The sequence below is a fragment of the Amphiura filiformis genome, chromosome 15, assembly GCF_039555335.1.
Source record: "Amphiura filiformis chromosome 15, Afil_fr2py, whole genome shotgun sequence".
Classification (NCBI taxonomy): Eukaryota; Metazoa; Echinodermata; class Ophiuroidea; order Amphilepidida; family Amphiuridae; genus Amphiura; species Amphiura filiformis.
The window spans coordinates 49,074,047-49,099,724 of NC_092642.1; the positions used below are offsets into that span (position 1 = coordinate 49,074,047).

The following is a 25,678-nucleotide window of genomic DNA, read 5'->3' on the forward strand; positions in this document are numbered from 1 at the left end:
TTATAGACTACAAGATGCTATCTACTGTAGATAGTTCAGTGAAAGTATTATCTTTATAGACTACAAAATGCTATCTACTGTAGATAGTTCGGTGAAAGTATCATCTTTATGGACTACAAGATGCCATCTACTGTAGATAGTTCAGTGAAAGTATCATCTTTATGGACTACAAGATGCTATATACTGTAGATAGTTCAGTGAAAGTATCATCTTTATGGACTACAAGATGCTATCTACTGTAGATAGTTCTGTGTGAAAGTATCATCTTTATAGACTACAAGATGCTATATACTGTAGATAGTTCAGTGAAAGTGTCATCTTTATGGACTACAAGATGCTGTCTACTGTAGATAGTTCAGTGAAAGTATCATCTTTATGGACTACAAGATGCTATCTACTGTAGATAGTTCGGTGAAAGTATCATCTTTATGGACTACAAGATGCTATCTACTGTAGATAGTTCAGTGAAAGTGTCATCTTTATGGACTACAAGATGCTATCTACTGTAGATAGTTCGGTGAAAGTATCATCTTTATGGACTACAAGATGCCATCTACTGTAGATAGTTCAGTGAAAGTATCATCTTTATGGACTACAAGATGCCATCTACTGTAGATAGGTCGGTGAAAGTATCATCTTTATGGACTACAAGATGCCATCTACTGTAGATAGTTCGGTGAAAGTATCATCTTTATGGACTACAAGATGCCATCTACTGTAGATAGTTCGGTGAAAGTATCATCTTTATAGACTACAAGATGCTATATACTGTAGATAGTTCGGTGAAAGTATTATCTTTATGGACTACAAGATGCCATCTACTGTAGATAGTTCAGTGAAAGTATCATCTTTATGGACTACAAGATGCCATCTACTGTAGATAGTTCGGTGAAAGTATCATCTTTATAGACTACAAGATGCTATCTACTGTAGATAGTTCTGTGAAAGTATCATCTTTATAGACTACAAGATGCTATCTACTGTAGATAGTTCTGTGAAAGTATCATCTTTATGGACTACAAGATGCTATCTACTGTAGATAGTTCGGTGAAAGTATCATCTTTATGGACTACAAGATGCCATCTACTGTAGATAGTTCGGTGAAAGTATCATCTTAATGGACTACAAGATGTTATCTACTGTAGAAAGTTCAGTGAAAGTATTATCTTTATGGACTACAAGATGTTATCTACTGTAGATAGTTCGGTGAAAGTATCATCTTTATGGACTACAAAATGCTATCTACTGTAGATAGTTCGGTGAAAGTATCATCTTTATGGACTACAAGATGCCATCTACTGTAGATAGTTCAGTGAAAGTATCATCTTTATGGACTACAAGATGCCATCTACTGTAGATAGTTCAGTTAAAGTATCATCTTTATGGACTACAAGATGCCATCTACTGTAGATAGTTCAGTTAAAGTATCATCTTTATGGACTACAAGATGCTATATACTGTAGATAGTTCAGTTAAAGTATCATCTTTATGGACTACAAGATGCTATCTACTGTAGATAGTTCAGTTAAAGTATCATCTTTATGGACTACAAGATGCTATCTACTGTAGATAGTTCTGTGAAAGTATCATCTTTATGGACTACAAGATGCTGTCTACTGTAGATAGTTCAGTGAAAGTATCATCTTTATAGACTACAAGATGCTATCTACTGTAGATAGTTCAGTGAAAGTATCATCTTTATGGACTACAAGATGTTATCTACTGTAGATAGTTCGGTGAAAGTATCATCTTTATGGACTACAAGATGCTATCTACTGTAGATAGTTCAGTGAAAGTGTCATCTTAATGGACTACAAGATGCTATATACTGTAGATAGTTCAGTGAAAGTATCATCTTTATGGACTACAAGATGCTATCTACTGTAGATAGTTCAGTGAAAGTATCATCTTTATGGACTACAAAATGCTATCTACTGTAGATAGTTCAGTGAAAGTATTATCTTTATGGACTACAAGATGCTATCTACTGTAGATAGTTCAGTGAAAGTATCATCTTTATGGACTACAAGATGTTATCTACTGTAGATAGTTCGGTGAAAGTATCATCTTTATGGACTACAAGATGCCATCTACTGTAGATAGTTCGGTGAAAGTATCATCTTTATAGACTACAAGATGCTATATACTGTAGATAGTTCGGTGAAAGTATTATCTTTATGGACTACAAGATGCCATCTACTGTAGATAGTTCGGTGAAAGTATCATCTTTATAGACTACAAGATGCTATCTACTGTAGATAGTTCAGTGAAAGTATTATCTTTATAGACTACAAAATGCTATCTACTGTAGATAGTTCGGTGAAAGTATCATCTTTATGGACTACAAGATGCCATCTACTGTAGATAGTTCAGTGAAAGTATCATCTTTATGGACTACAAGATGCTATATACTGTAGATAGTTCAGTGAAAGTATCATCTTTATGGACTACAAGATGCTATCTACTGTAGATAGTTCTGTGAAAGTATCATCTTTATAGACTACAAGATGCTATATACTGTAGATAGTTCAGTGAAAGTGTCATCTTTATGGACTACAAGATGCTGTCTACTGTAGATAGTTCAGTGAAAGTATCATCTTTATGGACTACAAGATGCTATCTACTGTAGATAGTTCGGTGAAAGTATCATCTTTATGGACTACAAGATGCTATCTACTGTAGATAGTTCAGTGAAAGTATCATCTTTATGGACTACAAGATGCTATCTACTGTAGATAGTTCGGTGAAAGTATCATCTTTATGGACTACAAGATGCTATCTACTGTAGATAGTTCAGTGAAAGTGTCATCTTTATGGACTACAAGATGCTATCTACTGTAGATAGTTCGGTGAAAGTATCATCTTTATGGACTACAAGATGCCATCTACTGTAGATAGTTCAGTGAAAGTATCATCTTTATGGACTACAAGATGCCATCTACTGTAGATAGTTCGGTGAAAGTATCATCTTTATGGACTACAAGATGCCATCTACTGTAGATAGTTCGGTGAAAGTATCATCTTTATGGACTACAAGATGCCATCTACTGTAGATAGTTCGGTGAAAGTATCATCTTTATAGACTACAAGATGCTATATACATCTTTATAGACTACAAGATGCTATCTACTGTAGATAGTTCTGTGAAAGTATCATCTTTATAGACTACAAGATGCTATCTACTGTAGATAGTTCTGTGAAAGTATCATCTTTATGGACTACAAGATGCCATCTACTGTAGATAGTTCAGTGAAAGTATCATCTTTATGGACTACAAGATGCCATCTACTGTAGATAGTTCGGTGAAAGTATCATCTTTATAGACTACAAGATGCTATCTACTGTAGATAGTTCTGTGAAAGTATCATCTTTATAGACTACAAGATGCTATCTACTGTAGATAGTTCTGTGAAAGTATCATCTTTATGGACTACAAGATGCTATCTACTGTAGATAGTTCGGTGAAAGTATCATCTTTATGGACTACAAGATGCCATCTACTGTAGATAGTTCGGTGAAAGTATCATCTTAATGGACTACAAGATGTTATCTACTGTAGAAAGTTCAGTGAAAGTATTATCTTTATGGACTACAAGATGTTATCTACTGTAGATAGTTCGGTGAAAGTATCATCTTTATGGACTACAAAATGCTATCTACTGTAGATAGTTCGGTGAAAGTATCATCTTTATGGACTACAAGATGCCATCTACTGTAGATAGTTCAGTGAAAGTATCATCTTTATGGACTACAAGATGCCATCTACTGTAGATAGTTCAGTTAAAGTATCATCTTTATGGACTACAAGATGCCATCTACTGTAGATAGTTCAGTTAAAGTATCATCTTTATGGACTACAAGATGCTATATACTGTAGATAGTTCAGTTAAAGTATCATCTTTATGGACTACAAGATGCTATCTACTGTAGATAGTTCAGTTAAAGTATCATCTTTATGGACTACAAGATGCTATCTACTGTAGATAGTTCTGTGAAAGTATCATCTTTATGGACTACAAGATGCTGTCTACTGTAGATAGTTCAGTGAAAGTATCATCTTTATAGACTACAAGATGCTATCTACTGTAGATAGTTCAGTGAAAGTATCATCTTTATGGACTACAAGATGTTATCTACTGTAGATAGTTCGGTGAAAGTATCATCTTTATGGACTACAAGATGCTATCTACTGTAGATAGTTCAGTGAAAGTGTCATCTTAATGGACTACAAGATGCTATATACTGTAGATAGTTCAGTGAAAGTATCATCTTTATGGACTACAAGATGCTATCTACTGTAGATAGTTCAGTGAAAGTATCATCTTTATGGACTACAAAATGCTATCTACTGTAGATAGTTCAGTGAAAGTATTATCTTTATGGACTACAAGATGCTATCTACTGTAGATAGTTCAGTGAAAGTATCATCTTTATGGACTACAAGATGTTATCTACTGTAGATAGTTCGGTGAAAGTATCATCTTTATGGACTACAAGATGCCATCTACTGTAGATAGTTCGGTGAAAGTATCATCTTTATAGACTACAAGATGCTATATACTGTAGATAGTTCGGTGAAAGTATTATCTTTATGGACTACAAGATGCCATCTACTGTAGATAGTTCAGTGAAAGTATCATCTTTATGGACTACAAGATGCCATCTACTGTAGATAGTTCGGTGAAAGTATCATCTTTATAGACTACAAGATGCTATCTACTGTAGATAGTTCTGTGAAAGTATCATCTTTATAGACTACAAGATGCTATCTACTGTAGATAGTTTTGTGAAAGTATCATCTTTATGGACTACAAGATGCTATCTACTGTACATAGTACGGTGAAAGTATCATCTTTATGGACTACAAGATGCCATCTACTGTAGATAGTTCGGTGAAAGTATCATCTTAATGGACTACAAGATGTTATCTACTGTAGAAAGTTCAGTGAAAGTATTATCTTTATGGACTACAAGATGTTATCTACTGTAGATAGTTCGGTGAAAGTATCATCTTTATGGACTACAAAATGCTATCTACTGTAGATAGTTCGGACTGAAATCTACTGTATCATCTTTTTATGGACTACAAGATGCCATCTACTGTAGATAGTTCAGTGAAAGTATCATCTTTATGGACTACAAGATGCCATCTACTGTAGATAGTTCAGTTAAAGTATCATCTTTATGGACTACAAGATGCCATCTACTGTAGATAGTTCAGTTAAAGTATCATCTTTATGGACTACAAGATGCCATCTACTGTAGATAGTTCAGTTAAAGTATCATCTTTATGGACTACAAGATGCTATCTACTGTAGATAGTTCAGTTAAAGTATCATCTTTGGACTATGGACTAGATAGTTCACAAGATGCTATCTACTGTAGATAGTTCAGTGAAAGTATCATCTTTATGGACTACAAGATGCTATCTACTGTAGATAGTTCTGTGAAAGTATCATCTTTATGGACTACAAGATGCTATCTACTGTAGATAGTTCAGTGAAAGTATCATCTTTATGGACTACAAGATGCTATCTACTGTAGATAGTTCAGTGAAAGTATCATCTTTATGGACTACAAGATGCTATCTACTGTAGATAGTTCAGTGAAAGTATCATCTTTATGGACTACAAGATGCTATCTACTGTAGATAGTTCAGTGAAAGTATCATCTTTATGGACTACAAGATGCTATCTACTGTAGATAGTTCAGTGAAAGTATCATCTTTATGACTACAAGATGCTATCTACTGTAGATAGTTCAGTGAAAGTATATCTTTATAGACTACAAGATGCTATCTACTGTTAGTTCAGTGAAAGTATCATCTTTATGGACTACAAGATGCTATCTACTGTAGATAGTTCATCTACTGTATGAAAGTATCATCTTTATGGACTACAAGATGCTATCTACTGTAGATAGTTCAGTGAAAGTATCATCTTTATGGACTACAAGATGCTATCTACTGTAGATAGTTCAGTGAAAGTATCATCTTTATGGACTACAAGATGCTATCTACTGTAGATAGTTCGGTGAAAGTATCATCTTTATGGACTACAAGATGCTATCTACTGTAGATAGTTCGGTGTGAAAGTATTATCTTTATCTTTATGGACTACAAGATGCTATCTACTGTAGATAGTTCAGTGAAAGTATCATCTTTATGGACTACAAGATGCTATCTACTGTAGATAGTTCAGTGAAAGTATCATCTTTATGGACTACAAGATGCTATCTACTGTAGATAGTTCTGTGAAAGTATCATCTTTATGGACTACAAGATTCTATAGTTCAGTGAAAGTATCATCTTTATGGACTACAAGATGCTATCTACTGTAGATAGTTCTGTGAAAGTATCATCTTTATGGACTACAAGATGCTATCTACTGTAGATAGTTCAGTGAAAGTATCATCTTTATGGACTACAAGATGCTATCTACTGTAGATAGTTCTGTGAAAGTATCATCTTTATGGACTACAAGATGCTATCTACTGTAGATAGTTCAGTGAAAGTATCATCTTTATGGACTACAAGATGCTATCTACTGTAGATAGTTCAGTGAAAGTATCATCTTTATGGACTACAAGATGCTATCTACTGTAGATAGTTCGGTGAAAGTATCATCTTTATGGACTACAAGATGCTATCTACTGTAGATAGTTCGGTGAAAGTATCATCTTTATGGACTACAAGATGCTATCTACTGTAGATAGTTCAGTGAAAGTATCATCTTTATGGACTACAAGATGCTATCTACTGTAGATAGTTCTGTGAAAGTGGACTACAAGATGCTATCATGTAGATAGTTCAGTGAAAGTGTCATCTTTATGGACTACAAGATGCTATCTACTGTAGATAGTTCAGTGAAAGTATCATCTTTATAGACTACAAGATGCCATCTACTGTAGATAGTTCGGTGAAAGTATCATCTTTATGGACTACAAGATGTTATCTACTGTAGATAGTTCAGTGAAAGTGTCATCTTAATGGACTACAAAATGCTATCTACTGTAGATAGTTCTGTGAAAGTATCATCTTTATGGACTACAAGATGCTATCTACTGTAGATAGTTCGGTGAAAGTATCATCTTTATGGACTACAAGATGTTATCTACTGTAGATAGTTCTGTGAAAGTATCATCTTTATAGACTACAAGATGCTATATACTGTAGATAGTTCAGTGAAAGTGTCATCTTTATGGACTACAAGATGCTATCTACTGTAGATAGTTCTGTGAAAGTATCATCTTTATGGACTACAAGATGCTATCTGCTGTAGATAGTTCAGTGAAAGTGTCATCTTTATGGACTACAAGATGTTGTCTACTGTAGATAGTTCAGTGAAAGTGTCATCTTTATGGACTACAAAATGCCATCTACTGTAGATAGTTCGGTGAAAGTATCATCTTTATGGACTACAAGATGCTATATACTGTAGATAGTTCAGTGAAAGTATCATCTTTATGGACTACAAGATGCTATCTACTGTAGATAGTTCGGTGAAAGTATCATCTTTATGGACTACAAGATGCTATATACTGTAGATAGTTCGGTGAAAGTGTCATCTTTATGGACTACAAGATGCTATCTACTGTAGATAGTTCTGTGAAAGTATCATCTTTATGGACTACAAGATGCCATCTACTGTAGATAGTTCTGTGAAAGTGTCATCTTTATGGACTACAAGATGCTATCTACTGTAGATAGTTCGGTGAAAGTATCATCTTTATAGACTACAAGATGCCATCTACTGTAGATAGTTCGGTGAAAGTATCATCTTTATAGACTACAAGATGCTATATACTGTAGATAGTTCAGTGAAAGTATCATCTTTATGGACTACAAGATGATGTATCTACTGTAGATAGTTATCTACTGTAGATAGTTCATCATCTTTATGGACTACAAGATGCTATCTACTGTAGATAGTTCTGTGAAAGTATCATCTTTATGGACTACAAGATGCTATCTACTGTAGATAGTTCGGTGAAAGTATCATCTTTATGGACTACAAGATGCTATCTACTGTAGATAGTTCGGTGAAAGTATCATCTTTATGGACTACAAGATGCTATCTACTGTAGATAGTTCGGTGAAAGTATCATCTTTATAGACTACAAGATGCCATCTACTGTAGATAGTTCTGTGAAAGTATCATCTTTATAGACTACAAGATGCTATCTACTGTAGATAGTTCAGTGAAAGTATCATCTTTATGGACTACAAGATGCTATATACTGTAGATAGTTCGGTGAAAGTATCATCTTTATGGACTACAAGATGCTATCTACTGTAGATAGTTCGGTGAAAGTACAGATCATCTTTATAGTTCAAGACTCTTTACAAGATGCTATCTACTGTAGATAGTTCTGTGAAAGTATCATCTTTATGGACTACAAGATGCCATCTACTGTAGATAGTTCTGTGAAAGTGTCATCTTTATGGACTACAAGATGCTATCTACTGTAGATAGTTCGGTGAAAGTATCATCTTTATAGACTACAAGATGCCATCTACTGTAGATAGTTCGGTGAAAGTATCATCTTTATAGACTACAAGATGCTATATACTGTAGATAGTTCAGTGAAAGTATCATCTTTATGGACTACAAGATGTTATCTACTGTAGATAGTTCTGTGAAAGTATATCATCTTTATGGACTACAAGATGCTATCTACTGTAGATAGTTCAGTGAAAGTGTCATCTTTATGGACTACAAGATGCTATCTACTGTAGATAGTTCTGTGAAAGTATCATCTTTATGGACTACAAGATGCCATCTACTGTAGATAGTTCGGTGAAAGTATCATCTTTATGGACTACAAGATGCTATCTACTGTAGATAGTTCGGTGAAAGTATCATCTTTATAGACTACAAGATGCCATCTACTGTAGATAGTTCGGTGAAAGTATCATCTTTATAGACTACAAGATGCTATCTACTGTAGATAGTTCTGTGAAAGTGTCATCTTTATGGACTACAAGATGCTATATACTGTAGATAGTTCAGTGAAAGTATCATCTTTATGGACTACAAGATGCTATCTACTGTAGATAGTTCGGTGAAAGTATCATCTTTATGGACTACAAGATGCTATATACTGTAGATAGTTCGGTGAAAGTGTCATCTTTATGGACTACAAGATGCTATCTACTGTAGATAGTTCTGTGAAAGTATCATCTTTATGGACTACAAGATGCCATCTACTGTAGATAGTTCTGTGAAAGTGTCATCTTTATGGACTACAAGATGCTATCTACTGTAGATAGTTCAGTGAAAGTATCATCTTTATAGACTACAAGATGCCATCTACTGTAGATAGTTCGGTGAAAGTATCATCTTTATGGACTACAAGATGCTATCTACTGTAGATAGTTCAGTGAAAGTATCATCTTTATGGACTACAAGATGTTATCTACTGTAGATAGTTCGGTGAAAGTATCATCTTTATGGACTACAAGATGCTATCTACTGTAGATAGTTCGGTGAAAGTATCATCTTTATGGACTACAAGATGCTATCTACTGTAGATAGTTCGGTGAAAGTATCATCTTTATGGACTACAAGATGCTATCTACTGTAGATAGTTCAGTGAAAGTATCATCTTTATGGACTACAAGATGCTATCTACTGTAGATAGTTCGGTGAAAGTATCATCTTTATGGACTACAAGATGCTATCTACTGTAGATAGTTCGGTGAAAGTATCATCTTTATGGACTACAAGTATGCTATCTTTACTGTAGATAGTTCAGTAGATAGTTCGGTGAAAGTATCATCTTTATGGACTACAAGATGCTATCTACTGTAGATAGTTCAGTGAAAGTGTAATCTTTATGGACTACAAGATGCTATCTATCTACTGTATCATCTTTATGGACTACAAGATGCTCTACTGTAGATAGTTCAGTTAAAGTATCATCTTTATCTTTATGGACTACAAGATGCTATCTACTGTAGATAGTTCAGTTTAAGTATCATCTTTATGGACTACAAGATGTTATCTACTGTAGATAGTTCGGTGAAAGTATCATCTTTATGGACTACAAGATGCTATCTACTGTAGATAGTTCGGTGAAAGTATCATCTTTATGGACTACAAGATGCTATCTACTGTAGATAGTTCAGTGAAAGTATCATCTTTATGGACTACTGTAAGATAGTTCAGTGAAAGTATCATCTTTATCTACTGTATCTACTGATAGTTCGGTGAAAGTATCATCTTTATGGACTACAAGATGCTATCTACTGTAGATAGTTCAGTGAAAGTATCATCTTTATGGACTACAAGATGCTATCTACTGTAGATAGTTCAGTGAAAGTATCATCTTTATGGACTACAAGATGCTATCTACTGTAGATAGTTCAGTGAAAGTATCATCTTTATGGACTACAAGATGCTATGTAGATACTGTAGATAGTGCTCTACTGTGAAAGTATCATCTTTATGGACTACAAGATGCTATCTACTGTAGATAGTTCGGTGAAAGTATCATCTTTATGGACTACAAGATGCTATCTACTGTAGATAGTTCTGTGAAACTACAAGTGTACATCTTTATGGACTACAAGATGCTATATACTGTAGATAGTTCTGAAAGTATCATCTTTATGGACTACAAGATGCTATCTACTGTAGATAGTTCGGTGAAAGTATCATCTTTATGGACTACAAGATGCTATCTACTGTAGATAGTTCGGTGAAAGTATCATCTTTATGGACTACAAGATGCTATCTACTGTAGATAGTTCTGTGAAAGTATCATCTTTATAGACTACAAGATGCTATCTACTGTAGATAGTTCAGTGAAAGTATCATCTTAATGGACTACAAGATGCTATATACTGTAGATAGTTCATGAAAGTATCATCTTTATGGATCAAGATGTTATCTACTGTAGATAGTTCTGTGAAAGTATCATCTTTATGGACTACAAGATGCTATCTACTGTAGATAGTTCAGTGAAAGTGTCATCTTTATGGACTACAAGATGCTATCTACTGTAGATAGTTCTGTGAAAGTATCATCTTTATGGACTACAAGATGCCATCTACTGTAGATAGTTCGGTGAAAGTATCATCTTTATGGACTACAAGATGCTATCTACTGTAGATAGTTCGGTGAAAGTATCATCTTTATAGACTACAAGATGCCATCTACTGTAGATAGTTCGGTGAAAGTATCATCTTTATAGACTACAAGATGCTATCTACTGTAGATAGTTCTGTGAAAGTGTCATCTTTATGGACTACAAGATGCTATATACTGTAGATAGTTCAGTGAAAGTATCATCTTTATGGACTACAAGATGCTATCTACTGTAGATAGTTCGGTGAAAGTATCATCTTTATGGACTACAAGATGCTATATACTGTAGATAGTTCGGTGAAAGTGTCATCTTTATGGACTACAAGATGCTATCTACTGTAGATAGTTCTGTGAAAGTATCATCTTTATGGACTACAAGATGCCATCTACTGTAGATAGTTCTGTGAAAGTGTCATCTTTATGGACTACAAGATGCTATCTACTGTAGATAGTTCGGTGAAAGTATCATCTTTATAGACTACAAGATGCCATCTACTGTAGATAGTTCGGTGAAAGTATCATCTTTATAGACTACAAGATGCTATATACTGTAGATAGTTCAGTGAAAGTATCATCTTTATGGACTACAAGATGTTATCTACTGTAGATAGTTCTGTGAAAGTATCATCTTTATGGACTACAAGATGCTATCTACTGTAGATAGTTCAGTGAAAGTGTCATCTTTATGGACTACAAGATGCTATCTACTGTAGATAGTTCTGTGAAAGTATCATCTTTATGGACTACAAGATGCCATCTACTGTAGATAGTTCGGTGAAAGTATCATCTTTATGGACTACAAGATGCTATCTACTGTAGATAGTTCGGTGAAAGTATCATCTTTATAGACTACAAGATGCCATCTACTGTAGATAGTTCGGTGAAAGTATCATCTTTATAGACTACAAGATGCTATATACTGTAGATAGTTCAGTGAAAGTATCATCTTTATGGACTACAAGATGTTATCTACTGTAGATAGTTCAGTGAAAGTATTATCTTTATGGACTACAAGATGTTATCTACTGTAGATAGTTCGGTGAAAGTATCATCTTTATGGACTACAAGATGCTATCTACTGTAGATAGTTCGGTGAAAGTATCATCTTTATGGACTACAAGATGCTATCTACTGTAGATAGTTCAGTGAAAGTGTCATCTTAATGGACTACAAGATGCCATCTACTGTAGATAGTTCAGTTAAAGTATCATCTTTATGGACTACAAGATGCTATCTACTGTAGATAGTTCAGTTAAAGTATCATCTTTATGGACTACAAGATGTTATCTACTGTAGATAGTTCGGTGAAAGTATCATCTTTATGGACTACAAGATGCTATCTACTGTAGATAGTTCAGTTAAAGTATCATCTTTATGGACTACAAGATGTTATCTACTGTAGATAGTTCGGTGAAAGTATCATCTTTATGGACTACAAGATGCTATCTACTGTAGATAGTTCAGTGAAAGTGTCATCTTTATGGACTACAAGATGCTATCTACTGTAGATAGTTCAGTGAAAGTATCATCTTTATGGACTACAAGATGTTGTCTACTGTAGATAGTTCGGTGAAAGTATCATCTTTATGGACTACAAGATGCTATCTACTGTAGATAGTTCAGTGAAAGTGTCATCTTTATGGACTACAAGATGCTATCTACTGTAGATAGTTCGGTGAAAGTATCATCTTTATGGACTACAAGATGCTATCTACTGTAGATAGTTCAGTGAAAGTATCATCTTTATAGACTACAAGATGCTATCTACTGTAGATAGTTCAGTGAAAGTATCATCTTTATGGACTACAAGATGTTATCTACTGTAGATAGTTCGGTGAAAGTATCATCTTTATGGACTACAAGATGCTATCTACTGTAGATAGTTCAGTGAAAGTCATCTTTATGGACTACAAGATGCTATCTACTGTAGATAGTTCAGTGAAAGTATCATCTTTATGGACTACAAGATGTTGTCTACTGTAGATAGTTCGGTGAAAGTATCATCTTTATGGACTACAAGATGCTATCTACTGTAGATAGTTCAGTGAAAGTGTCATCTTTATGGACTACAAGATGCTATCTACTGTAGATAGTTCGGTGAAAGTATCATCTTTATGGACTACAAGATGCTATATACTGTAGATAGTTCAGTGAAAGTATCATCTTTATGGACTACAAGATGCTATCTACTGTAGATAGTTCGGTGAAAGTATCATCTTTATGGACTACAAGATGCTATCTACTGTAGATAGTTCGGTGAAAGTGTCATCTTTATGGACTACAAGATGCTATCTACTGTAGATAGTTCAGTGAAAGTATCATCTTTATGGACTACAAGATGTTATCTACTGTAGATAGTTCGGTGAAAGTATCATCTTTATGGACTACAAGATGCTATCTACTGTAGATAGTTCAGTGAAAGTGTCATCTTTATGGACTACAAGATGCTATCTACTGTAGATAGTTCAGTGAAAGTATCATCTTTATGGACTACAAGATGCCATCTACTGTAGATAGTTCGGTGAAAGTATCATCTTTATGGACTACAAGATGCTATCTACTGTAGATAGCTCAGTGAAAGTGTCATCTTTATGGACTACAAGATGCTATCTACTGTAGATAGTTCTGTGAAAGTATCATCTTTATGGACTACAAGATGCTATCTACTGTAGATAGTTCAGTGAAAGTGTCATCTTTATGGACTACAAGATGCTATCTACTGTAGATAGTTCAGTGAAAGTATCATCTTTATGGACTACAAGATGTTATCTACTGTAGATAGTTCGGTGAAAGTATCATCTTTATGGACTACAAGATGCTATCTACTGTAGATAGTTCAGTGAAAGTGTCATCTTTATGGACTACAAGATGCTATCTACTGTAGATAGTTCGGTGAAAGTATCATCTTTATGGACTACAAGATGCTATCTACTGTAGATAGTTCAGTGAAAGTATCATCTTTATAGACTACAAGATGCTATATACTGTAGATAGTTCGGTGAAAGTATCATCTTTATGGACTACAAGATGCCATCTACTGTAGATAGTTCAGTGAAAGTATCATCTTTATGGACTACAAGATGCTATCTACTGTAGATAGTTCAGTGAAAGTATCATCTTTATGGACTACAAGATGCTATATACTGTAGATAGTTCTGTGAAAGTATCATCTTTATAGACTACAAGATGCTATCTACTGTAGATAGTTCTGTGAAAGTATCATCTTTATGGACTACAAGATGCTATCTACTGTAGATAGTTCAGTGAAAGTATTATCTTTATGGACTACAAGATGCCATCTACTGTAGATAGTTCAGTGAAAGTATCATTATAGGACTACAAGATGCTATCTACTGTAGATAGTTCAGTGAAAGTATCATCTTTATAGACTACAAGATGTTATCTACTGTAGATAGTTCGGTGAAAGTATTATCTTTATGGACTACAAGATGCCATCTACTGTAGATAGTTCAGTGAAAGTATCATCTTTATGGACTACAAGATGCCATCTACTGTAGATAGTTCGGTGAAAGTATCATCTTTATGGACTACAAGATGCTATCTACTGTAGATAGTTCAGTGAAAGTATCATCTTTATGGACTACAAGATGCTATCTACTGTAGATAGTTCGGTGAAAGTATCATCTTTATGGACTACAAGATGCTATCTACTGTAGATAGTTCAGTGAAAGTATCATCTTTATGGACTACAAGATGCTATCTACTGTAGATAGTTCAGTGAAAGTATTATCTTTATGGACTACAAGATGTTATCTACTGTAGATAGTTCGGTGAAAGTATCATCTTTATGGACTACAAGATGCTATCTACTGTAGATAGTTCGGTGAAAGTATCATCTTTATGGACTACAAGATGCTATCTACTGTAGATAGTTCAGTGAAAGTATCATCTTTATGGACTACAAGATGCTATCTACTGTAGATAGTTCGGTGAAAGTATCATCTTTATGGACTACAAGATGTTATCTACTGTAGATAGTTCTGTGAAAGTATCATCTTTATGGACTACAAGATGCCATCTACTGTAGATAGTTCGGTGAAAGTATCATCTTTATGGACTACAAGATGCTATCTACTGTAGATAGTTCAGTGAAAGTGTCATCTTAATGGACTACAAGATGCTATATACTGTAGATAGTTCTGTGAAAGTATCATCTTTATAGACTACAAGATGCTATCTACTGTAGATAGTTCAGTTAAAGTATCATCTTTATGGACTACAAGATGTTATCTACTGTAGATAGTTCGGTGAAAGTATCATCTTTATGGACTACAAGATGCTGTCTACTGTAGATAGTTCAGTGAAAGTATCGTTTTTATGGGCTACAAGATGCTGTCTACTGTAGATCTGAGACAAATAGTTATATTTGTCGTCTCAGATGTAGATAGTCCTATAAAATGACAACCTTATATGGGTTACAAGATTATTGTTAACACAATCTGAAAACAAGGCTTAAAAACTATTTTGTTAAAGATTGTTTTCTGATACATTTTGTTTACAAGCAATATGTAATCACTGAATATCCTATGAAATCAATCTATAATTTCCCCCAAATCTTGTAAGTTTCATATTGCATGGCATTGTTCAACACTGAATTTGGGGAGCAGGGGCAGAGATACACCAAAAGATAGCCATGGTGTGCCAACCTTTTTTCCACTTTTGTATAGCTCCAAATAACGAAGCTTTATTGATTTAGAGACAATCCTAATAATTGCATCCACCTGCCTACTCTACATATACATATGTGAGGGATAAATCTTTTTAACATTAAATTATATTAGAATAACTAGCCAACCGAAGAACCAGTGGAACCAATGACTAGACATGTTTGCACTAATTTGAATGCTTTCTTCATGTAGATATTAAATATGAAAATGTAAAATTTCTATTTTTTGTGCAAATTTAGCACAAATTGTTGCTATGGCGACCAGAGTGGGTTACTAGTAGTATATGTAACAAACACTGTTGGGCATTCTGTGCAATCTCATGAATTATGGGATAAACAATTACCAATTAAGTTCTCACCAATCTAAACATGCCAGGGGGATACTTTAATAAGAAACAACATGGAACTAATCACCTCTGAGTTCTGTGGATGTTGCCTTCAAATTGTGCATAGTCTTTGATAGTTACAGTATCGCCTCAACAACTAGGAAAATCATTGATGAAGGTACTATGTCAGGCTCCATGAAAGCTATAGCCAGGGAGGAAGATGGGGATGTAGGGGTACAATGCACCTCATGCCAATCTGCATAAAAAGGTCCTCTTTTTTGCTGTGAAATTTTCTTTTAATCAGCCCTTTTTGAAGGAAAAATTCAGTCCACACTTATTTTTGTAAAAAGGTTGAAGTTTGCCCTTTTTGATTTGAAAGTACCTAAAAAGAAATCATGGCTATGGGCCTGGCTTCCATTTTGAGTTTTCACAATATAGTTATGGTTTGTATTAATTTTAAAACAAAATGATTAACAGTCTTTTTTTTAATGTTATTTTTTATTTAGACAGAACAATCTACAACAGTATTCATTTCAATGCAAAATTTTATTTGTTTTCATCTCATAGTACAATATAACATATATGTGATAACCAATTCAATTCCAATGCCGCTGATATTATGAGGGATATGTGGATGTTGCCTGTGTAAGACAGTACCCATGTCTAAATACAATTACAAAACAAAAGCAAATTTGCATAAACTACAACTGATATGAAGTAGCTGTCTACTGCTGAAATTGGTGTTGATAAAGTAGCTATCTACTGCTGATATGGATATTGATACAGCTATCTACTACTGATATTGGTATTGATGACATAGCTATCTACTGCTGATATTGGTATTGATGAAGTAGCTATCTACTGCTGAAATTGATATTGATGAAGTAGCTATATACTGCTGAAATTGGTATTGATGAAGTAGCTATCTACTGCTGAAATTGATATTGATGAAGTAGCTATATACTGCTGAAATTGGTATTGATGAAGTAGCTATCTACTGCTGATATTGGTGTTGATGAAGTAGCTATCTACTGCTGATATTGGTGTTGATAAAGTAGCTATCTACTGCTGATATTGGTATTGATGACATATCTATCTACTGCTGATATTGGAGTAGATGAAGTAGCTATCTACTGCTGATATTGGTGTTGATGAAGTAGCTATCTACTGCTGATATTGGTATTGATGAAGTAGCTATCTACTGCTGAAATTGGTATTGATGAAGTAGTTATCTACTGCTGAAATTGATATTGATGAAGTAGCTATATACTGCTGAAATTGGTATTGATGAAGTAGCTATCTACTGCTGATATTGGTGTTGATGAAGTAGCTATCTACTGCTGATATTGGTGTTGATGAAGTAGCTATCTACTGCTGATATTGGTGTTGATAAAGTAGCTATCTACTGCTGATATTGGTATTGATAACATATCTATCAACTGCTGATATTGATGTAGATGACATTGAAGATGCAAAATATTAGTCAATATCATATCATTTTTTTATTACAAGTATAGGTATTTTGACATATGGTATATGCATCTTACTATAAATAGGCTAATGTTGTATGTGTGTGTGTGTATGTGTGGTTTATGTAAAAGGCTCCGTCAGTTTCGATCCAAATGTCGCCAAATTCATACGGAGATCGATTTAATATACGGGACATTGCCTGGACTTTATTTGGTTGAAATCGGTCAAGAATTGGCGGAAAAACAGTGAAAATATGGGTAAAAACGGGGTTTTTGTTATGAAAAACTGCAGCTGGTAGGCAGCGCGTCAGCGCCGCGTGCGTAATTTGCACTACGCCAATGCGCGCGTAAACGGCGCAGAGTCACGCGACTTGCGAGCCAGAGACCAGTGGACATGATAATATAGAAAGAAGGAAAAATAAATAGAAAATAAAGGACACAAAGGCACATGGACGGGTCACGGGATTATGATAACGGATGAACACGTCCGCATACACCCTATGAGAGGACGTAATAAATACGGGAAAAAATGTGTGTTGAATAAACAACATGAAGTGGTACTAGGCCTATAAAGAAAAATGAAATTAAAATGACAAAAGAAGTACGAGTAGGCCAACGGTTAAAGTAACTAAATGAAACGGGCACGAAACAATGAAGGAAAGAAACTAATAAGGAAATGTAAGAAAAATTTAAGATGTAAGAAACTAACCAGGAAATAGTAAGATAAAATGTACCTTTTCAATGATTCTACCTGTTCAGTAATTCTTCCTGTTATAGTGAACGCTCCCATTTACTCATCTAGCGGGGACCCGCGCAAAGCGCGGGTATCCCGCTAGTGGTATATAAAACAACTAATAAATCCTGCTATCATGGCATCAGGTCAATAATTAATTATATCCTGTACGTTTCTCTGAATTCATTAATATTGGAGACCAATTTCTCTACCCATTTTATATTTACACAGGTGGAATTTTTGTATTTTCATTTGTTTAAATAACAAATTCTGGTTTTCCAGTTCACGGGGGTCACCGGAGTGATGTTAATTTAATGCTTAATTTAAAATGCGTTTCTTGTACAATGCAGCATCAGACTCTAGCTGAGAACCTAGCCTAAGTGCTACAGACTCCAAAAATGGCTCTCCATGCAAATGAACAAGCACAATTGCGGTAGTATCCTCTGCGACCAGTTTGATTATGATGGAGTGGGGCCAAACTGGCTGCGGAGAAGAATAAATGGAGGGTTCATCCTGCCATGCATATTACGGAGTGTCAGCAGCTTGAGTAAATGCTATTAATTTGAATTCAGGTTGAAGAAATTGCAGGTTTTACATGCCAGAATGCTTATGCAATAACCATTAATCACCTTAAAATGCAACTTTCAAATTCTAGTATTTTTCTTTACAAACACAACTGTATTGTTAATATTGAATGATGAATGGGATATCAAAATGTGCATAAATACACCACAGTTCTTTCTGTGTTAAAAATATTGCGAATACAAATAGGTGTGTATTTTAACGGCTGAGTTACTTTACAACACCCAATATGAGTGTAAAATCATGAGTACATTTAGCTGCACTATTTTTACAGACCCACAGTTTTTGACACATTACAGTTTCAGTGTTACCTGTGTCAGCAGCAAACACAAAATGACATTTTCTGAGACACAATTCTCACTCTGCTTGACCACATCACGTATTGTCAATAACAACCAGCCTGGGAACATTTGACCTACTTTGTACCAAGTGCATCAATTATAAATTGCATATATGTCTGGCCATTTGAGGAAACATGTTGGTATGACATGGACGATACACATTGAGATGGAAGCAGGTGATTAGTACAAAGTAGATTGGATGGATGCTACAGAAATGTTGACAGACGGATTCAGGGGCCTACCAGTCAAGTCTCACTAATGTATTAACCCCATGGGAACAACCTGCTTGGCCAAAATGAATTTTGTATCAAATTTTGAACCAATCAAGGAGGGTGTTAATAAGGTCATCTGCAAATACATAAAATACATAAATAGTTTAAAGCCTAGTCATAATTGGCAATTGAAATGAGCATTTCAAGTTATTAACCAATCAGAAATGCTGTTAGATGACCAGTAGCGTCCAGGGGGTTAAGTAATAATTGGTGGCATTAGCATTTGACTACTTCCCCTCAAAACATGTTGTATTTGCATAATGATGTCTTAGTGATGTATATAGCTATAATACTGCTGATATCTTTATGATAAATAAGCTATCTACCGCTGATATAAGTGTTGCTGAAGTAGCTATCTACTGCTGATATTGGTATTGATGACATGGTTATCTACTGCTGATACTAGTGTCGATGAAGAAGCTATAAAAATATACTGCTGATATTGGTGTTGATGAAGAAGCTATCAACTGCTGATATAAGTGTTGCTGAAGTATCTATCTACTGCTGATATTGGTATTGATGACATGGCTATCTACTGCTGATACTAGTGTCGATGAAGAAGCTATAAAAATATACTGCTGATATTGGTGTTGATGAAGAAGCTATCAACTGCTGATATAAGTGTTGCTGAAGTATCTATCTACTGCTGATATTGGTATTGATGACATGGCTATCTACTGCTGATACTAGTGTCGATGAAGAAGCTATATACTGATGATATTGGTGTTGATGAAGAAGCTATCAACTGCTGATATAAGTGTTGCTGAAGTATCTATCTACTGCTGATATTGGTATTGATGACATGGCTATCTACTGCTGATACTAGTGTCGATGAAGAAGCTATATACTGATGATATTGAAGTTGATGAAGTAGCTATACTGCAGTATCTATATCTTTTTGATGAAGTAGCTATCTACTGCTGATATGATTAATTGTATCCTGTATGTTTCTCTGAATTCATTAATATTTGAGACCATTTAGCTGAACTATATTTATAGACCTACAGTTTTTGACATATTACAATTTCAGTGTTACCTTTGTCAGTAGCAAACACCAAAATGACATTTTCTGAGACACATTTCTCACTCTGCTTGACCACATCACGTATTGTCAATAACAACCAGGTCTGGGAACATTTGACCTACTTTGTACCAAGTGCATCAATTATAAATTGCATATATGTCTGGCCATTTGAGGAAACATGTTGGTATGACATGGACGATACACATTGAGATGGAAGCAGGTGATTAGTACAAAGTAGATTGGATGGATGCTGCAGAAATGGTGACAGATAAGGGGCCTACCAGTCAAGTCTCACTAATGTATTAACCCTGTGAGAACTACCTGCCGATTGGCCAAAATGAATATTGTATCCAATTTTGAACCAATCAAGGAGGGTATTAATAAGATCATCTGCAAATGCAAGTTTGACCATAAATAGTTTAAAGCCTAGTCATAATTGGCAATTGAAATGAGCATTTCAAGTTATTAACCAATCAGAAATGCTGTTAGATGACCAGTAGTGTCCAGGGGGTTAAGTAATAATTGGTGGCATTAGCATCAATCTGTCTAGGAATGTGGGAGGAGGGAGGACATTCAGTCTGAATTGTCTAAAAGTAGCTGAAAAGGACAACAAATGTGTCATTTTGCCAAAAGTGGGAGGGTCATGTCCCCTGTCCCCCTCCCTTGCTTGCAAACAAATTTGCTGAGTGGTCCCCTGTGTGATTATATAGGTCTTGCAAGAATAGGGTTATTGCATGTGAGGAATGAAAACACAAAGCTTTCAACTTATTGGCATGCAGGACACTCAAAGGTTTATAATCAAAACTAAAAGGTTTGGCTTTATACTCTCTCCAAAGCTTGTTATGGAAGTACTAAATTTTGAGCATTACTAACATGTGTCTTCTTGCTTAAAATTTAGAGAAAAAATTGGGACATTATTTTTCAAGATACATGACTAATTCTAAATTCAGACACATCTGTACCTTATTTTGAAAAATCAACACACTTTCACAATTATTTGTCTTATATTTATATTTGGTTTCATTTTAAACGCTTGTATTCTTAGAGGCATTTTTAAAAGTCCAGTGTTAAAAACTTGGATTAAGTACTACTGTTGTATATACAATGTACATTTTCCACAGGGGGAGTGTGAATTTCAAGTGGATTAGTCCATTGTCACATGTGGTTTGACTTTTGAAAATGGAGTGTGCATTCAAAGGAAGGTTGGAAATTTGAATTTTTGAAAAATGGCGATAATGGATTCCAACATTGGTGTGATTTACAAACACAGACAGGAAACAAGTAATCAAGTGCAAAGGCCTTAAACAATGGCAGGCTTATCACTATAGGTTTCCTAGTAAAAATACAGCTTTTATCCTTTGAAGGATCACTGCAGATCCCCATATGTCATTGAAAATCACCCATCTTCCTCCCTTTTCATTGATGTTAATGCTTGCAAACAAATTTGCTGAGTGGTCCCCTGTGTGATTATATAGGTCTTGCAAGAATAGGGTTATTGCATGTGAGGAATGAAAACACAAAGCTTTCAACTTATTGGCATGCAGGACACTCAAAGGTTTATAATCAAAACTAAAAGCTTTGGCTTTATACTCTCTCCAAAGCTTGTTATGGAAGTATTTGTGCATTACTAAAATAGTGCATTCTTGCTTAAAATTGAGAGAAAAGGTCAACATTTGGACATTATTTTCAAGATACATGACTGATTCTAAATTCAGACACATGCATTGCTAAAATAGTGTCTTCTTGCTTAAAATTGAGAGAAAAGGTCAACATTTGGACATTATTTTTCAAGATACATGACTGATTCTAGATTCAAATACATCTGTACCTTATGTTGAAAAATTAACACACATTCACAATTTGTCTTATATTTATACTTGGTTTCATTTTAAAGGCTTGTATTCTTAGAGGCATTTTTAAAAGTCCAGTGTTAAAAACTTGGATTAAGTACTACTGTTGTATATACAATGTACATTTTCCTCAGGGGGAGTGTGAATTTCAAGTGGATTAGTCCATTGTCACATGTGGTTTGACTTTTGAAAATGGAGTGTGCATTCAAAGGAAGGTTGGAAATTTGAATTTTTGAAAAATGGCAATAATGGATTCCAACATTGGTGTGATTTACAAACACAGACAGGCAACAGGAAACTCGTAATCAAGTGCAAAGGCCTTAAACAATGGCAGGCTTATCGCTGTAGGTTTCCTAGTAAAATACACAGCTTTTATCCTTTGAAGGATCACTGCAGATCCCCATATGTCATTGAAAATCACCCATCCTCCTCCCTTTTATTGATGTTAATGCTTGCAAACAAATTTGCTGAGTGGTCCCCTGTGTGATTATATAGGTCTTGCAAGAATAGGGTTATTGCATGTGAGGAATGAAAACACAAAGCTTTCAACTTATTGGCATGCAGGACACTCAAAGGTTTATAATCAAAACTAAAAGCTTTGGCTTTATACTCTCTCCAAAGCTTGTTATGGAAGTATTTGTGCATTACTAAAATAGTGTCTTCTTGCTTAAAATTGAGAGAAAAGGTCAACATTAGGACATTTATTTTTCAAGATACATGACCGATTCTAAATTCAGACACATGCATTACTAAAATAGTGTCTTCTTGCCTAATATTTAGAGAAAAAGGTCAACATTTAGACATCATTTTTCACAATACATGACTGATTCTAAATTCAGACATACCGTAAACGTTCGCCTAATGGCGCTATGGAGCTCATGGAAATGAGAGAGCGCCATCCCTGTAAAAGCCGACTATTATCACTGATCATTAAGGGTGCGTGTAGTTAAAGGGTGAAACATATCGACACATACAATTATGAACAAGATCGAACAAACTTGTTCATGATAATGCGGTAATCATTCACCTGATACGTTGTGGCCCAGTGAGCAGAGCATTAGACTATAGTGCGAGGATAAAGAGAACTTGTGGAGAAGATTGATGGTTCGAATCTCATGCAATGCAGTAATTTCTGACAGATTATGATGTCTGTCAATGTTTTTTTCTGATTTGAGTAAATTTTATTCTCTATTTTCTTGATTTTATCTTTAACATTGTTTATATAATTTTATTATTTTATCTTGTGTCTTTTTTCATGATTCTTTGTTTTTATCGTTTCATTTTAGAGTAACTCAATCCATTCAATCAAATGTTGTAATGAACCTATTTGATTGTATAGGCATTTGTTATGTGTGTGAGATGAACTGTCGCGTCGCGACAAGTCTTTCAATTCGCCATGCAGTGTCCTTGCCTATGCATCAGTGGTCATAAGAGGTATATCATTTTATTCGAAAGGGGGGTCCCAAATATACGGGGGTCATAAAGTCTTGGAAAGAATAATAGGAGGGGGTCATAAAATGTTTTATGACCAAAATGTAAAGGAGTCACACGATGACCACAGAAAGTGTGTTATTTTATTCAAAAGACTGATTTCAATACAATTTTGGGGTTTGGGATCATAAAATTTTTGTTGCCGAAATAGGGGTGCGTAATTTTATTGACGCAGACTTTTTGTAAATTTGGGTCCCCCCTTCCGAAAAAATGATAGCCCTCTAAGAGGATTCAAAAGATAACCTCTGCCCCAATTGTCCCTAGCTATTTTGTTTTCCACGGAGGATGTATCATAATAGGCTCAGTTTTCAAATGATATAAATAGAATTTGAATGAGTGAACGAACAAAATCATACAACGACCAACTGAATAGAGGCTGTGCATATGACGCGTATCATCCCGTAAATATGGCGGACTACTCAAATGCATTCAACAAAAGCATGATTGCATCTACCGCGACAGTTCGTCTCACACACATAACAAAATTCCCTACGATCAAATAGGTTGATGACAACATTTGATTGAATGGACTGCACTGCACCATGATTACGGAGAAGAAACCGGTTCAAATCCTTTGTTTGGAGCCAATCGATAAACGCAAGGCCTCTATTATAGAGGCTATCATTGAATACTGGCTAGGATTCCACAACACAATGAGAACATGTTATAAGGCGCTTTGCAAGGCACACAGTACCCCAATGGCTTTCCATATTATGTGCACTCAACAACTATTCAGTATCGAAGCCCGGTATCGAAGTTACGTAATGTTACTATGTCAACTGGATCACCCGCTTAAGTAATGAACCACGATCGAAACAATCAGTACACAAAAAAAGGCATACGAAAATACCGTGATCGTAATGATCGCCATACAAACAGTGCTTGGTTCCGATACCATCACGGAGTTACGTAACTACTTCGTGGTCTGATAGTTATGATCAATGGTATGATCCTTTTAAGTAAAGAAAAAAATAGCTGATCATTTATAATGCATTTTTGAATAAAGTAATGTAGTTACACAATTTGAAACATTGAGGCCGTTCTATTTTTCAAAGGTCATTTAACTGTTAAATGTAGTGGAATATATCACGCATTGATAGGTAGCAGGTGGAGCAAATTTTGTCAGCGGTTTTTGTTGCCGTTTGTTCGCAATGCCTATTTCATGATTTATCTAAAAAAAATAAGAAAATTTAAATTTAATTAAAAAAAATTCACAATATTCGTTCATAAAATGGGGACAAAATCCAAAAACGTTTCTTGACCCTTCTTCACATAAAAGTGGGGGCAGAAATCAAGATTCGAACCAGTACCATTCACCATTCAAGGCTCACCCTCTACCGACTGAGCTAACGGGTTAGACAAATAGAAGGGTATAATTTTGAACTGAAGAATATTAAAAAAATATGAAGAAATTACAATGTTATAAAAAGATTTACCAAAATGAGTTAGGTATAACGTATGAATCGATTTACAAATTAAGTCCAATGGCACTTTGAGAAAGAATACCTGAAGAAACCCCAAAACATTTGCTGCTCTAGCAACTAACCTAGTGACCTAAAGTATTGGGTCATGTCACGATATTTTTTTCTGAGGCATTATGTCCAGGTTGCTCAATTTAACATACACGTATCCTTAATGCTGTTGCGATTTTACAAGGATGGCGCTCTCACATTTCTAAGAATCCAAAAGCGCCATTAGGCGAACGTTTACGGTATCTGTACCTTATGTTGAAAAATTAACACACATTCACAATTTGTCTTATATTTATATTTGGTTTCATTTTAAACGCTTGTATTCTTAGAGGCATTTTTAA

General features: G+C 34.8%; 1 protein-coding gene across 1 annotated transcript in view; it reads left to right on the forward strand.

The window, feature by feature from the left end:
• Positions 1-25,678, forward strand: part of LOC140171767 (ras-specific guanine nucleotide-releasing factor 2-like) — a 340,945-nt gene that overhangs the window by 234,845 nt on the left and 80,422 nt on the right. The window lies entirely within an intron of this gene.